The following is a 17,326-nucleotide window of genomic DNA, read 5'->3' as shown; positions in this document are numbered from 1 at the left end:
TCCTGCAGATTATACTCAGGTTATCAAGCTTGGTGGCAAATGTTTTGATCTACTGAACCGTCTTGCCAACCCACTATTCATTTTTTTTTAAAGATTTATTTACTTTTTATTTATATGAGTACACTGCAGCTGTCTTCAGAGACACACTTGAAGAGGGCATCAGATCCCATTACAGATGGTTGTGAGCCACCATGTGGTTGCTGGAAAGTGAACTCAGAACCTCTGTCAGAGATGTCAGTGCTCTTAACCGCTCTCTCCAGAGCCATCTCTCCAGCCCCCACTATTCACCTCTTAATAAGTGATTTTCCCCAACTGAGTTTAGATTTGCAAGATGGAGACTAACTACCATAGAACTCCAAGTCCCAGGGAAACTGAACTGAAATCTTCTCAGGCCCTTTACCGTTTCATAATTATCATCAAATCTGTTGGAGTCTTAGCAACATTAAGAACTGAAAACCAGGACAAACTTTTGCCTAAGAACCACTAGAATCTAGACATTGAGTTGTTTTCTAACTACGTGGATGTAAGGTGATGCCCCAGTAGTCTTGAATGTTTTGGTAATGATGCACATGTTTATTCTTGCTGTTGTTTCAAGTGAGGTTCATTACAAATACACCAGTATTTGTAATGGCTACTGTACTGGTTCTCAACTTGACTATATCTGGAATGTATTACAATCCAGAACTGGACTGCTCACCTGTGATCCAGATCTTGAGGCTGGGAGATACAAGTTTCTGACCTAGATCTTGACATGGAGATCTTGAGGCATAGTGGCTATGAATCCCAGGAGACTAAGGTAAGGAGACCTCTGAGTTCAAGGTCAGCCTGGGACAAAACAAATCACAGATCCCGGCTTGGTGGTACACACCGCTAATCTGGGCCACACTTTCTTCTGGAGACCTACATAAGGACATTGGAAGAAAGAAGATTTGCTCTTCTTCTCCTTGCATTTACTTGCCAGTATATCTGTTACACTCTATTAGCCTTGTGGGACTGAGCAACTACTAGATCCTTGGACTTCCTATTCACAGCTGACCACTGTTGGGGAGTCGGACTATGGATTGTAAGTCATCATAACAAATTCCCTTACTATATACAGAGACTATCCATAAGTTCTGTGACTCTAGAGAACCCTAATATAGTGTTGAAGTAACAGAATTAGAAGGCAGGCATATTTGGTTGCCACATTAAGCTACTGTTTGCAGTAGCTCCTTAGATTATCGATAGACCTATTTGACCTCTACCTACCAGCCACTCCTTTTTGTCGTTTTTTTTTTTTTTTTTTTTTTTTTTTGTTAGTTTGTTTGGTTTTTTTGCAATGGGGGGGGTTGTTTAGATAGGGTCTCAATGTGCAACTCTGGCTGTCCTGGAATTCACTGTAGACCAAGCTGGCCTCAAACTCAGAGATCCACCACCTGCCTCTCTCTCTAGAGTGCTGGGATTAACAGTGTGTGACACTACTGCCCGGTTCTTAACACCAGTTCCAAATAAAGCCCTGCATCCTCCTTACCTAATCTGTCCTTTGATTATGCTGGCTTATTGTTGAGAATGGTTGAAACAAATGTAAATTATGCAACTAGTCTTCCACTGTGTGTATTGTATGTGCGTGCAGATACCACGAAGGCAGAAGAAAGACTAAGCTCATGGGAGGTCTCTTATACTCCAGAGGTATGATATAAAGTAAAATTGGGCTTGGCCTGCCTGGGAAGTAAGATTAAAACAAGGTGCCTGACTAGAAGCTATTCTCATCCCGTGAAAGCAGAAATGGACTCGTGCTTTTACCAACAAGACAGACAGACAGACAAAAAAAAAAAAAATAATGAACTTTCAGATTGGAGAGATAGTTTGGTGTTTAAGAGCACTCACTGATCTTGCAGAGGAGTTGGGTTCGATACCAGAACCCACACGGTGGCTCAAAAAACAATCTGCAACTTCAGTTCCAGCTGACAGCCCCTTCTGGCCTCTACTGGCACCAGGCACACACATGGTGCACACAGACATACACAAACAGGCAAAACATCATAAATAGATAGATTTTCACACTAAAGAGATGGCTCAGTGGTTAAGGGCACGGCACTGACTGCTCCTCCTGAGAACCTGGGTTATATTCCCAACACCCAGGTCTAGGCTTACAGCCATCTTTAGTTCCAGAGGATCCAGAACCTGCTCCTGGCTCCATAGGCACAAGGATTGCACGTGAGACACATACGTGCAAGCAGAATACGCTTACACGTAACATTTTTTTAAAAAAACCTTAAGTCTTTAAAGAAAAATAAAGAAATAGACTTTCCTGAGGAAGATACCTTGTGTAAACAAGCTCTAGGCGCTGCAACTGAGCCCTCTAACACAACAAGAGTGTGGAACTAGACTGTGGCACCCGGAGGGCTGCCCGGATGTGTGCCTGAAGGACCCCAAAGGGCCCACGGACTATCTAACTCAGTGCCTGGTGGACAGGAAGATTGGTGGGAGTACCACGTGAACCCAGAACCAGGGCCCCCATTGGAGCCGGAGTAGCTGAGTCTGGGGTGGACTTTGGCCTGTAGTAGAGAAACCCAGGTTGTGTACTGTTGTGTCCTAGAATGTGGGGGCAATAGGAGGGTTGGGCGCCAAAACTGGGGGCGGGGGGAGTAGGAGGCATGGATGCAGAAGTGAGGCAGAGGTGGAGTTGAGGAGCCAGCAACCACGTGACCATCATGGGCACTAAAAATGTGGCTTCCTCAGTTGGCCAGGCAGCTTGTAAAATGTGTAAATGTCTGATAGGGTGACCTTTAAGTCAAGCCAGTTTCTTTACTTGACAGCATTTTCTTGTAAACCAATAACTAAAACAGCCCTAACCTAACTGGAACCACACCCTCTCTACAGGTCGCCTGTCCTCCCAGGAGACCCCTTAGCACCCTGGCCTTGGAATGGCTGGATCAGGTTCCTGCACTGATTCACCCAGATAAATACTGTGGAAAGCCAGGTACATACTAGGCACCCTGCGTAGGGACTAAGGTGAAGATGGGGAGCTAAACGGACATGAGCTTTCATGAAGCTTTCCTTTAATGAGGAATATGGAATCAAAGGAATCACTAAGAAAGCCTGACTGTGCTGGACAGTGGTGGCGCACGCCTTTAATCCCAGCATTTGGGAGGCAGAGGCAGGCGGATTTCTGAGTTAGAGGCCAGCCTGGTCTACAGAGTGAATTCCAGGACAGCCAGGGCTACACAGTGAAACCCTGTCTCAGAAACCAAAAAAAAAGAAGACCGAGGAGGAGGAGGAGGAGGAGGAGGAGGAGGAGGAGGAGGAGGAGAAGGAGGAGGGGAAGGGGAGAAGGAGAAGGGGAGAAGGAGAAGGGGAGAAGGAGAAGGGGAGAAGGAGAAGGGGAGAAGGAGAAGGGGAGAAGGAGAAGGGGAGAAGGAGAAGGGGAGAAGGAGAAGGGGAGAAGGAGAAGGGGAGAAGGAGAAGGGGAGAAGGAGAAGGGGAGAAGGAGAAGGGGAGAAGGAGAAGGAGAAGGAGAAGGAGAAGGAGAAGGAGAAGGAGAAGGAGAAGGAGAAGGAGAAGGAGAAGGAGAAGGAGAAGGAGAAAGCCTGACTGCAGAAGTGAGCTGAGCTCAAATCGGCAAGTAAGGGATAAGCAGGGAGTGGAACACACAAGGTTACGAACACCTACTTACACACAGATCGTCAGCCAAGAAAGGCCTAGAACTGAAAAAGCCTACAAGCAAAAGAGAGAAGGTGCTCCACATGACTCCCCCCAGAGAAGTTCCCAGGGACAGAAGTACCCAAATGAGCTCAAAAATCAGAGAATGCTATAGAAGGTTAAGGAGGGGAATATATGCTTAGCTTTTATTCCAGTAGTTGTAATGTACTTGAGAACAGAGTTAGAGGGACAAGAGTAAAAGCCTAGGAACCAATGAGGAGGGTGCCAAAAAGTCCGCAAGAGTAATGGTAGTTATAAGGAGAAGACTTGTGTGGACTTTTTGTCCTTACAAATTTGCATGGGTGAGAGTCTTAGAACTTGGTAATAGTGTGGAGCTGAGGAACTGGAGGTCTCAAGGACATCCCCTTGGGCAGTTGGCCACAGTGCCATTTGATCATGTAGAATATTATTAGGTCAAGTGGGGTATGTGAGCAGAAGAAACTTTAGCATAGTTTCTTTGTTTGGTCTTACCCTGGTACTACTGCCATGACTCCTAAGCTGTATTCAGGCTAAAAATAATGAGACTATTGTGCCCAGTGTGTGGCCCTGTACACCTTCTCTCTATTTGTTAACAAATACATAGACACATACATAACAAATACAAATGATAAATACATACAAATGACATAAAGTGTTAGATAAGAGATGCTGTGTGGCCATGAGGCATTTTTATTATCCTTCCAATTCTACAGTGGATAGCAGGCAGCTAGAGAGTAGGGCCTTACAAGCAGAGGCAGTCAAGCTCAGCAGCGATGGCAGGCGCCTTTAATCCTAGTGCTCAGGGGAGGCAGAGGCAGGCAGATTTCTGAGTTCGAGGCCAGCCTGGTCTACAGAGTGAGTTCCAGGACAGCTAGGGTTATATAGGGGAAAAACCTTGTCTCAAAAAAAACAGGAGACAGTCATTGTAGTCTTATGGCTAGGCTATTGAAGAGTAGACATCATAAACCTTATTTAAAACACACAAAAAAAGTGTAGAAGATAGAAAAGTATTGACAAAGTCAGGTGGCAGTGTCTCAACTTAATTTCTCTTCAACGGAGAGCTCCCTGGTGCCCTTATACTTGTGTGAACCGAATGTATATCTCACAGGGTAACCTGAGTGTCCCCTCTACCATCTCATGAGTACAAATAGCCAAGTGAATGAGTGTCCTACAGCCCCAAAATATAACACAGAGTGTAGCTCTGTGAGTGTCGGGTGGAAGCCCTGCTGAGCTTGCAAGGCTACATGGTTCCAGGGTAGAAGGTACTGAGAGCTCAATGCTGTGTGGTCCTTAATCCAGCTCTCCGATGCCAGGGCTGAGATGAGCGCCATCTTGCAAAGTCCTCAGGCTCTCCAACTCACACTAGCCCTGATCAAGCCTGATGCAGTTGCCCACCCACTGATCCTGGAGGTAAGAATGGACCTGAAGCCTCCATTGCACTGTTTCAGGTGACACAGGACCACCTGTGGCAACAAACACTTGAGTCATGTGTTAGATGCTGAGGTTGAAAACCTAGAGGGATCAGCTTGTCTGCCCAGCATATAAAGGCCTGAGTCTGACCCTGGATCCCAGATAGTGAAAGGGGAGGACCAACTCTTGTAAGTTGTCATCTGACCGGCTTGTGCATGTGCATGTGCGTGTGCACGCGCGCGCGCACACACACACACACACACACAGATGCAGCAACCACAAGAACAGTTAAGAAGAAAAGCAAACTGAGTGCAATGGTGCATGCCTTTAGTCTTCCCAGCACCCAAGAGGCAGAGGCAGAGGCAGACCTGGTCCACAGAGCAAGTTCTAGGATATCCAAAGCTATACAAAGAAACCCCATCTCAGAAAAAGATAAGAAAAGAAAAAAAGCCAAGGGCTGTGGGGTCTGACCCTAAGAAGACTCTACTTTTATAGAGTTACAGCATATCTAAAAGACAAGAAATAGAAGGTTTTGCATTATTTTTATTTATTTTATATGAGCACTAAGTCCTCATGCCTGCACAGCAAATGCCTTCATCCACTGAACCATCTTCTTGGCTCAATTTTTCTATTTCTTTGTTTTGGAACAAGGCTATTGTGTAGCTACAGCCAGCCTGGAACTTGCTGTGTAGACCAGTTTGGCCTAGAACTCATGAGTACCAGGATTAAAGATGAATTCTAACATGCCCAGCCCCAATTTAAAAGAAAAAAAATCTAGTCTCAGTCTCTCTCTTTGTATATGTGTGTGTTAATATTAGTTTAACACATGTATTAGTTTAACTAATGTATTAACTAATTAGTTAACTATTTACCTAATGTATTAAAGTAATTAGTTTTATATAATACATATGTATATATGTTTATACATACATATCAGTTACAAGTTGCTATATTCCAGATTTGACAGCTTAAAACAACACTCATTTCAGGCTAGAGAGATAGTTCAGCACTTAAGAACACTGGCTATTCTTCCAGAGGACCTGGGTTTAATTCCCCGAACCTATATGTTGGCTCAGAACTATCTGTACCTCCAATTCCAGGGAATCCAATGCCCTCCTCTGGCTTCCTCAGACACTAGGCACATACATGCTACACAGAACTACTTAAGGGCAAAACACTTCATAAGATAATAAAAATAATTTTTAAAAATCATACATGTTTATTATCTCACAATTTCATAGTTTAGAGGTCCAGTAGGTTTTCCTGGGGTATCTCCTGCTTAGGGTCTCCTGAGCCCAAAGACAAGATAGGGATTACCTAGGTGATGGTGGTGAACTCCTTAGGCCCAGCACTCAGGAGGCAGAGACAGGCAGATCTCTGAGTTCCAGGCCAGCCTGGTCTACAGAATGAGTTCCAGGCCAGCCAGGGCTACACAGAGAAACCATGTCTCAGAAAATATAAAGATTAAAAAAATGTCTAGGGGTTTTCCAACTCCAGGATTGCTGGGCTGCTGACAGAGTGTGGTTCACACAAGCTCTGCACTTGCCAGCCGTCAGGCAGGGCCAGCTCTTCCAGAGATAACCACATTCTTCACACATGTCAGACACAGCAGTGGTGCAGCTAGTCCTTCACATTCTTTAGACCTCTCTAACTTTCAACCCTGGCCAGAGAAAACTGCTTTCAAAGGGCTGTGTGATTTTTTTATTACATTTATTTATCTGTTTGTTTTATGTGTGTATGAGAGAAAGAATGACAGCCATGTGTGTGTGTCATGATGTATGTGTGCAGGTCAGAGGACAGCTTAAGGAAAATTGTTTCTTGGCTTCCACAATGTGGATTTTGAGAACTGAACTTGGGTTATCAGGGTTGACAGCAAGCACCTTTAGCCACTGAGCCATCTTGCTGGCCCTTATGTGACTATTTAATCCAAGCAGGTGATTTAGCTAAAGCAGAATCAACTTATTAGTAACCTAAATCATATCTTCAAAATCCCCTTACATAACAAACATTGTCACACTCTCAGACCTGAGGACAAGGGTGGAAGTCCTGAGCTGATGGTCAGTACATGGAAAGCACTACAACCATCTGAAATGGTAGAGTGAATGGAATTGACAAGAAAAAGAGTCCAGGCAACGTGAGATAGAGTGACAAGAGATGAGTGAATTCTAGTATTAGGAAATGTTTCTCCCGAGAACTAGACGGTTAGTTATCCTTAGGTTAAGATCTCAGCAGGCTCCCTGTAGTGTGGAAACAGCAGGAAATACAGTATACATCACTCCAGAATGGTAGGACTCAGGCCTCAAAGGATGAACAAACTGATAATGCCAGGAGAGAAGAAGGGAGACATTGATGCAGGGCTGGCTGGCCAGGGTGGCAGAACCAGAGAGAAGAGGTAAGTGCTAGGCTGAGGTACACATACTTTGTTCCATAGTAGAAACCACCCAGAATTTTCTGATCAGAGCATGTGACTAAGCTGCAGAGGTTTTAATCAAATGTGATGGTGTAGAAAGAATGAGGAAAACGGGGAAGGGCCATTCAAAAGAATAGCAAGCTGTTCTGGGTGGTGGGGCCTAGGGACATTACTTCCTGTCTCCAAGTACCCTACGTTCATGCTCTAGCAATATAACTCAGACCTTGACCTTTGCCCCTCTTCTTCTGACCCACTCTATTTGTTAATCAGCTTTCTACCACTGGGCCACACATAAACGAAGGGAAGATTCATTACCTAAAGGTTCCTGGGTTTTAGTCCAGAGCTGCTTGGCCCTGTGTCTCTGAGCCTGTGTTGAGGATAAACACTGTTGAGAAGTGCTCGCAGCATTGGCTGGGGTATGAAGTGTGTACAGACTCAGGTCCCAGGGTCCCCTTCAAGAGCACTCTCCTGATGATGTCACCTTCAGGAAGGCCACCTTCTCAGATTTAACAGGGCCTTGCAAAAGTGCCACCAGCTGACCTTAATACATGAGTGTGGGTGGCAGGGTACTCAACATAACTCTTCAGTGGAATAGACACTTAATTAATCCTTCTGGACAGCTTGAGTCCTGACTGATTTTCTCTCTGGGATGATTGGTTCTCTAGGCTGTTCATCAGCAGATTCTGAGCAACAAGTTCCTCATTGTACGAATGAGAGAACTGCAGTGGAAGCCTGAGGACTGCAGGAAGTTTTACTGAGAGCATGAAGGTAAGGCCAGTAGTCGATATTATGGTGTAGATGTGTGTGTGTGTGTGCACGTGTGTGTATGTGTTTGTGTGCACATGTGTGTGTGCATGTTCGTGGTGTGTGCATATGTGTGTGTGCATGTTCGTGGAGTGTGTGCGCACGTGTGTGTGCACGTGTGTGCATGTGTGTGTGTGCACATGTGTGTGTGCATGTTCGTGGTGTGTGCATATGTGTGTGTGCATGTTCGTGGTGTGTATGCTCGTATGTGTTCATGTTCGTGGTGTGTATGCACATGTGTGTGTATGTTTGTGGTGTGTGTGTGCACATGTATGTGCATGTTCGTGGTGTGTGTGTGCACGTGTGCATATATGTGTATGAAGTGCACATGTACACATGTACAGGCAAGAGGACAGCTGTAGATGTCAGACACAGGCATCATCCACTTTTTTCCCTCAACCAGGGTCCCATCTCTGGCCTAGGACTTGACATGTAGATAAGGCTGGCTTGTCCCTGAGCCCCAAGCATCTACCTGCCTCAAACTCTGGTTTGCCAATGTGTGCCCCATGTCTGGCATGTGTATGTGTTCTGGGACTCCAGCTCTGGTCCTTATTCCTGTAATGCAGGCCTTTTCCTGGCTGAGCCATCTCCCTGACTCTTCTTGTTTGTTTCGCACAAACTTCTCATTATAATCGGGATTTTCTATTCCTAGAAGAGATTTCCTGTAGAGTTCCAATCAGAAACGTAATATTATGTCTTGGAAATATCAGTATCTAACACTGAGTGAACATTTATTGTGTCAAGTGTTTCCCTTATGCTTAGCATTTCACTTAATCTTCTCAGACTTAGAAAAGGCAGGTGGTGTTCTAGGTACTGCCCCCTGCTCCTTGCAGGCGGTGTATTCAGTAAACCTTATGCTTCATCAGTTTTTTTTTTTGTTTTTTTTTTTTGTTTTTTTTTTTGGTTTTTCGAGACAGGGTTTCTCTGTGTAGCCCTGGCCGTCCTGGAACTCACTCTGTAGACCAGGCTGGCCTCGAACTCAGAAATCCGCCTGCCTCTGCCTGCCAAGTGTTGGGATTAAAGGCATGTGCCATCATTGCCCAACATTTTTTTTTTTTTTTTTTGAGGCAGTATCTCACTGTGTAGCCTTGGAACTCACTCTGTAGACCAGGCTACAGGCTACCTTTAAACTCACAGAAGCTCTGCCTCTTAAATGACAAAGTTAAAGTTTAAAGGTACGTACAACACAGGAAAAGAGTTTTGCTTTGTTTTTTTTTTTTTGGAGGGGGGAGGTGTTTTTTTGTTTTTGGGTTTTTGGGGTTTTTTTGTTTTTGTTTTTGTTTTGTTTTTGTTTTGTTTTTGTTTTTTTCAGAAAAAAATATACAGCACTCAAGGGGCAGAGGCAGGTGGATCTCTGTGAGTTGAAGGCCAACTTGGTACATATTGAGTTTCATGCCAGCTAGGATTATGTAGAGAGACTCTCCCTCTGACTCTCTCTTTCTCTGTTTCTCTCTCTGTATCACAAACACACACAAAGAAAAGTAAAAAATTTTCCCAAATCATAGGGAGTTGATGTTATATCCTCAGGGCACAGAAGTGGGAAGACAAGTTACAGAAGGTAACGAATTGATCAAAACCATACAGATTGTGAGTGGCAGTCTGCTTCCACACTCAGAAATGTCAGACTCCAAGCTTCTTGTTATTTCTCTATAAACTAATCGGTGTGACATTATAGGGAGTGAGAAGTGAGAACCTTCTCTTGAGCACCATGGTCTCCATTGAAGGTACTCTCTCTTAGCAGGGCGTTTTTTCTATCAGCGGTTGGTGGAATTCATGACAAGGTACTTCTAATTTTGGTCCTGCTATCTTTACGTGCTGTGAGATACCTCCTCTTCCCTGTGAATAGAACTGTCGATTTCACTTACCACTGTCAAGCCTAAAAAAACATGGCTGTGCTACACCAACCCGGTGGGCACCTGTTCTGTAGTTGCTGGACCAGTGGCCGGGGTGGAGCACTGGGGTGGAGCACTGTTGTTGCTGCCTAGCAGTCCTGTTGATCACTTCTTGCACATCAGTAGTCACCTCTGCCCGTCACTTTCTTACACCAGCATCAGTACTCACTAGAAGGGAAAGGAACCCTCAGAATGTACTGTTCACTTTTATTCTTGCCCTGCTCACAAACAGTTTCTAGACTAAGTGATCATATCCCTTTTTTATTCCCAGTGGGCCAATCCGAGCCTACATCCTTGCCCACAAAGATGCCATCCAACTTTGGAGGACACTGATGGGACCCACCAGAGTATTTCGAGCACGCCATATAGCCCCAGATTCAATTGGTGGGAGTTTGGGCCTCACTGACACCCGAAATACCACCCATGGCTCAGGTGAGTCTAAACCTCTCATCCACAGCCACAGGTGAGGAAGCCACGTGGGAGACTGACAGTCCGTGCTCTCTCCAGTGAGCTGTGTCTCATATTTCTGGCCCTTTGTAGCTGTGTCAGCCATGTGGCCTGTGAGCTTTCTTTATATATCCCGGGACTGAGTGGTTCATATTTCTGAGCCTGACTGTGACTGAGTCTTGCTTATCTTTACCCTAGATTCCCTGTGATGGCCCATTCTCTTATTTATTTTATGCTCTGAGCCGTTTTCCCAATCTTGCAGTCCTCCTGCCTCAACCTCCTAAGTAGTTCTTCTCTGCCTCTCCTCTTCTCATAGACTCTGTGGTTTCCGCCAGCAGAGAGATTGCAGCCTTCTTCCCTGACTTCAGTGAACAGCGCTGGTATGAGGAGGAAAAACCCCAGCTACGCTGTGGTCCTGTGCACTACAGTCCAGAGGAAGGCATCCACTGTGCAGCTGTAACAGGAGGGCCCAAACCAGCCTAGTAAAGTCCTATCAGTCCCTGAGAAGGTGGGCTGAAGGCACTGTCCCTGTTGGACCTCACCTCCTGCTGGAAGGTCTAGCCACCCACAGCTCAGCTGCTGCAGTCCACCTCTATCTACCTCTTCTGTGGAGTATTCATGGGTGTTCAGGAAGGATGGTGACTTCTCTTTTTACAAAGGACTGTCCTCCTTCCTCCAGAAAGAGCAGCCTGTTGACTAGTCAGGAAAATGCAGTGCCTGTGTAACCAGCATCTGACCTGGCTTCCTTAGTAAACTCTTTGCTACCGAATGCTCTAGGCTGGCAGTATTTTTGTACAGGCTTTCTCTCTGTTCTTCATGGGAGTCCTTGCATCTACCCTGAAGCCAGGTTTCTGATCTGTGCTCAAGAGAGACTCCTGTAAGACTCTCTCAGTGAGTTGGTTATGTAGCACATAAACACAATCACTCACCAAGTTCAGTGTGGACTTAAATCATGCTGTGGACCTCAGCACAGGGCTGTGTCCTAGGAAAGTTCAGTGTGGACTCAAACCATGCTGTGGACCTCAGCACAGGGCTGTGTCCTAGGCAGAAGCACCTCTTTGCTCCAAGGAGCCTCTGTGCCTCTGCCCAGTGAAGGTGTGTTTTAATGAGGCTGGGTAATAAGACAGGATTTCTGATTTCCATAGAGGTACTAATGGCAGTTATACCTCCACTATATCAACACGACAGTTAATTCTTTGCAACATTACAGCAAACGTCATCGGTCTAAAATGCCGAAGAACATCCCTGGTTATCTGTCAGCTGACTGCTTCTGTTACTTTCAGCCAGGGTCATTTGCACAGCTATATTCATCAGGTGAATTGATTATGGTTGGTCATCCTGAGCTGCTCAACACAACTTGTTTCAGGTGCCCAGAGGGCTGGCCCATATTACAGTTCAGGAAGCTTTTGCTTATGCCTGAGTTAGAGGATAAAGATTCTGGGATGTGGTGGCACATGCCTTTAATGCCAGCACTCAGAAGGTAAAGATAAGTGGGTTTCTGTATGTTCCTCAGCACAGGGCTGTGTCCAAGGGAGAGGACTGGCTAGTATTGAACACACGGAGTAGAGGCTCTGCAGTGACATTCAGCTCTAAGGCCTGAGGTCCACATCTGAGGTGCACATCCACAACTAGAGGTATCTACCAAGCAGTACACCCAGGTATGAGATCTGAGCACACTGCTCAAGCTAAGATCTAGATAGAACGTCAAACCACTGTTCTAGGCCATCCCATTTCAACACACATGTACAGTTGCAAGCCCAAATTCCTAGTTGATACATGCTGTCACAGGTCAGTATCCCAAAGATGTAACTTTAGAACACTTGTCGCCTAAATTGTACTCCCTACCCCAGCTTATAAGCTGAATTCCTAATTCCAAATATTTCAGAATGTGAGTCTATTTGGAAGTAGTCATTGCAGACGTAATTAGTTATGCATAACCCAAGTAAATAAATACATGTAACTTAAAACTTGAGATTTAAAAAAAGCAATTTAAAAATATTCCTCAGAATAAATATATGAGCATAACAATAACACCACCACCAGATGAAACAACATAAAAATAAGACCACATCAGGTTGTCCAGTTAGAAGCAAATTCAAATGATGAATTTACACTGAAACAGAGGAAGAAAGCAGGTTAGAATGCAAATGGAATCAGGCCAACTCAAAGGAGGCACATGCAGTTCCAGATAGACACAGCCAGATACAAGGAACACATCAAAACTATTGGATTCAAAGTTGTGTCCAATGAAAGAGCTTCTGACAGACACTCTGAGGATAAGACCCTTAGTCAAGAACCAAGCTGTAAGTCCCAACTCCCTTATAGGGAGTGGTTTGGTTGGTACCAGGCCATTGGTGATGGTTTGTGTTGTGTCTTTTGTGTTGAGTTTTTCTGTTGGGGTGTGGTTGTCTTGACTTCCTCTTTTTCTGAGCTCACTAGGACATTGTTTTCTGTGACTCTTCCTAGAGGAATGTCTGCATGAAGTTCAGCTCTAGGAACTGGTGGTTCCTGGTATTGACTATGAAGAGTCAATATGAAGAGTCTTGGCTGAATGCCAACAGGACCACAGGTGGAGCTAGACACTTGCCCCAAGGTGACCAGATGGAGTCAAAATGTTGGTCACCTGTGGGTTCTACGAGCCTTCTGGATACCAAGTTTCAGACCCAGGGAAGTGTGGAGGCTATGGTTAGAGCCACAGACCTAAAGAAACCCCTGAGACCACTCAGGTCTTACAGTGGCCAAGGGGACTTGAAAACCATAAGAACTCAGAGATCTGCCTACCTCTGCCTCTCCAGTACTGGGACTAAAGATGTGCACCACCACCACCATTCCTAAAAATATTTTACCTGACAGTCATATATTAGGTCAAATGTAGGTAAGCAATAAATGAATGTTTAGGGGCTGGAGAGACGGATCCGTGGTTAAGAGCACTTATTATTCTTGCAGAAGACCCTGGGTTTAGTTCCCAGCATCTACATCTGGCAGTTCACAACTACCTGTAACTCTTGTTCCAGGAGATCTAACATCTCTTCTAGCCTTCTAGGCAGTGGTGGTGCACGACTTTAATCCCAGCACTTGGGAGGCAGAGGCAGGTGGATTTCTGAGTTCAAGGCCAGCCTGGTCTACAGAGTGAGTTCCAGGACAGCACAGGCTATACAGAGAAACCCTGTCTCGACAAACAAAAAAACAAATAAACAAAATAATGAATAAATAAATAAATAAAAAGACAGTTTCTCTGGTTGGCTCTGGCTGTTCTAGAGCTAACTCTATAGACCAAGCTGGCCTTGAACCCAAAGATCCAACTGCTTCTCACTTGCAAGTGCTATATACCATCACTAGCCAGCTAATGAATCTTTTTTTGGAGGGAGAGGGGAGGGTTCAAGACAGGGCTTTTCTGTGTGCCCTTGGCTATCTTGCAACTTGCTCTGTAGACCAGGCTGGTCTCAAACTCAGAGATCCACCTGCCTTTGCCCCGCCCCTCCAAGTGCTAGAATTAAACATAATACTCCACTGCCTGGCTATAACCTTTTGAAAGTGGACCTCTTGCCCTGCTGACTTATATACACCTCCTGAATGGACAGTTACCTTCCTCTTTCTCACACACACACATAGAGAACATAAAATTATAGCACACACATGTGCTCAGAAAGCCTCCACAGGTAAAGACAATGAATACAAAAGCCACTGAGAGAAGTTTCTTTTACCAAGTTTATTATTTAGGGATCCAGAAACAGGCCAAGGCAGGACTACTGCTCTGTCTCAGGTGCAAGTTTCTGAAAAAAAAAAAATCCTTAATTTTCTGGCCAATTTTCTTAAGCTTTTCACCAATCTTCTCCCCACCTTTCCAGAGGAGTCCAGCCAGCCGTGAAACTTTCTTGAACCGAAAGGGCTGTATACCAGGCTGTGTACCAGGAAGAAATGGGTTCCTTGTGGGGCTGGTTCCAGGGCCACCCAAGATTCTTCCCCACCTAGACCATACTTCTGGGATACTCCAAGAACCTCTGGACCCTATTCAGCCTTTGGGACATGCAGTTGGATCCTTAACCCCAATAAAAGATGAGAACCCGGAGCCTAGGAATAGCAAGGGGCTCCCAAGGGTCTGAGAAAGTGTACCCTAAGAGAATGCTCTGAACTTCAATTTAGCAGGACTCAGAATATCCAGTAGAGTGTATTAAACCCCAGGTGAAAAAGTCCTCACCCTCGAGTCCTGTCAGTCTTAGTGAGATCTAAGAATCTGCATCCGGAACAAGTTCCTATGTAGCCATGTCTGGCCTGGAACTCATTATGTAGGTAAGGCTGGCCTAGAACCCATCGGGATCCTCTTGCCTCTGCCTCCCAAGGAAGAGCCAAACTGAATCACTACTCCAGGGAATGACAGTCTTGAAGTTCAGGCTCAAGGCAGGAGCCAAGGGGATGGAGGGGAGCTCTCTTCTGCTCTGGGTAGGAATAGGGACTAACTGGTCTGCAGGATAACCCATGTTCCATCCCCTCACCATCCCCTGCACCCCACTCACCCCATTACAGCTGATGTCAAAAGAATCTGAGGCCGGTTTCAGGGTGACTGTCCCCATACACTGCTTCACCACCTTAGAAGAGAAAAACCATGGTCAAACTGGAATTCATTTGCCATAACCCCTAAACCCTAGTCCACTGGATGGAATATTCCCTTGTGACTCCTTGACTAGTTCCTCAAGAGGGACTCCCACCCCCCAGCCCCTCTGCCTTACCCCCTGTTCCTTGAAGGCACATTGCTCAGGTATCTGCTGCATTGCCTGGCACACACAGTCTTCTCACTCGGAACCTCACATACTTGGGAGTATCTGGTCCTCATCCTGGTCAGGGAAGAAAGGAGGGAGACTAGTCTCAGGCCCATTCTCAAAACTTGAAGGATCAGTCTCCTGACATGCACCGACAGGGTGACCCTCCAGCACTACATGCTGGGTGCTGAGACAGGTGCTAGGGCTGAGGTACAGAGGGAAGAAAAAATGAGCCCCCTCCTCCATCACCCCCCTCCCAGTGAATGAGATCAGCCCTCAGGCAGCTCCCCTTCTGCAAAGAGAGAGGCACTCGAGGATCAGGCACAACCTTAGGGACTTTAAGGTAGTGTCCCTCATTTGGATATGGAAAAACTTAAAGAAAAAACAAAAGGCTAATTCCCAGGGCCAAGATTCCACCCCAGTCCCTGCAATGGAAGTCCAGGCATCTTGTGCCACAGCAGGTATTCCAAGCCAAATGCTGGCGATCTGAAAGGAGACACAGATTTATGGAGTCTCCTGTGGAAAGGAGAGACTACACTGAAAGGAGGTGCCTTGGATTAGAAATTGGCTCTTCCTCTGCCTTACCCCTTGGGGCTCAGAATCCAGGTCTAAGAGACAGTAGAGATTGGTGTCCAAGGACTGCTGGTTGAAGGCATCCACAGCACGGAGCACAGCCTCCCTGTAGGTGAGAGTCTGGGAGATGGCTAGAGGCAACCCAGGCCCAGTAGCAACAGCAGTGATAGCAACCTCCACAGGGAAGGGACTGTCCCTATGGGACTGCATGGTTCCCAAGACTGCCTCCTCCAGGCCACGAGAGCTTCATTTATTCTCATCCTGAGATGTCCAGATGTGATGGATACTCCCCTACTTCAAGGTCAGTGAGCCTATATGTGGCACTCACCAAGAAACCTACCAAGGTGAGTGCCAGTTCTGCTCCAGAATTCTGTGAGTCTTCATTTTATTATCCCTTGCCTCAACCACTCACATTCTTCCCTTCACACACCCCTCCATTACTTGCTTTTTTCCATTTCTTCCCTCTCTCCTCTTGCTCCCCAAAGTTGAATGGGATCCTGGTCCAATAATGCAGAAACAGAAAGCCACAACAGAGGTCCTACCCAGGAGTAAGAATAGTAAGTAAAACTTCTGCATCCCAAGTCCAACCCCAAGCAACAAAAAAAAAAATGAAAGCGACACGCCTCTACTAAATGCAGCTTTATTTCCAGAACTTACAAAGCTCTGTTTACATACATAAGTACAGATCGCAGCTTTGACCCACTCGGGGTAGTGGAAACCCCTGGGAGATGAACTGCCATAACCAAGAGAAGGGGAGACTCAGTGGGCTGGCTCAGTTCTCAAGACCCAGAAGTGCTGGTCAGCCTAACCCCATCCCTGTCTGAGACTACCTTCCCATATGATGTGTGTGTGCTGAAGAGATGAAACACGGAAAGCATCTCAGTCGGAGTCACAGGCCTCTTGTTGGATGGTGGCGCATGCATTGTAGAGGCCAGGCTGTCCTAATGGCCTTTCAGCCTTTCGTGGATCAGCTCTGAGATGGCTCTCTGGGTCCGCTTCTCCAGCTTCTACAGCTTCTTGGCCACATCTCTCTTGAGATCCCAATCCAGTTTCTGAGGTGCTAGGTTGGCCAGGTCCACTTCCTCAATGACAGGCTCTGGCTTGGCAGCCTCCAGCTGCTTCTTCACCTTCTCCTCCAATGCAACTGGTTTGGCCTGGGGGACCTGCCACCTCTTCAGGTCTCTATTTTCTGGGACATAGTTCTGAAACCTGGGTTCCCTGTGCTCCTCTTCCTCTTCTCTGAGCCTCTTGTGCTGTGGCTTCCCATCTCCCCTGTCCTTGCACCCAGCTTTCTCCCAGAGGGCCTTCAGCCGTTCTTTCCGCATCAGCGCCTCTTCTTCAAGTTGGCACACACCAGCAGGAGCAGCTGCCAT

At 46.1% G+C, this 17,326-nt stretch overlaps 3 pseudogenes across 2 annotated transcripts; 1 reads left to right on the top strand and 2 right to left on the bottom strand.

Annotated features, from left to right (window-relative positions):
• Nucleotides 1-17,326, bottom strand: part of LOC117693835 (coiled-coil domain-containing protein 12-like) — a 53,140-nt pseudogene extending 35,814 nt beyond the window's left edge.
• LOC117693832 (nucleoside diphosphate kinase 6-like) lies at nt 2,777-11,392 on the top strand (annotated as a pseudogene). Its single transcript, XR_013105534.1, has 6 exons — nt 2,777-2,962; nt 4,960-5,070; nt 8,146-8,248; nt 10,026-10,065; nt 10,448-10,608; nt 10,940-11,392. The product of XR_013105534.1 is annotated as a nucleoside diphosphate kinase 6-like (transcript).
• On the bottom strand, nt 14,352-16,213 carry LOC117693607 (cathelicidin antimicrobial peptide-like; annotated as a pseudogene). The gene is made up of 4 exons (XR_013105733.1): nt 15,966-16,213; nt 15,351-15,455; nt 15,138-15,209; nt 14,352-14,524 (listed from the first exon to the last, which is right to left on the bottom strand). The product of XR_013105733.1 is annotated as a cathelicidin antimicrobial peptide-like (transcript).

The sequence above is a fragment of the Arvicanthis niloticus genome, chromosome 21 (genome assembly GCF_011762505.2).
Source record: "Arvicanthis niloticus isolate mArvNil1 chromosome 21, mArvNil1.pat.X, whole genome shotgun sequence".
NCBI classification, from domain to species: Eukaryota; Metazoa; Chordata; class Mammalia; order Rodentia; family Muridae; genus Arvicanthis; species Arvicanthis niloticus.
The sequence above is the reverse complement of the archived record's forward strand: the minus strand, read 5'-3'. Positions and strand labels throughout refer to the sequence as shown.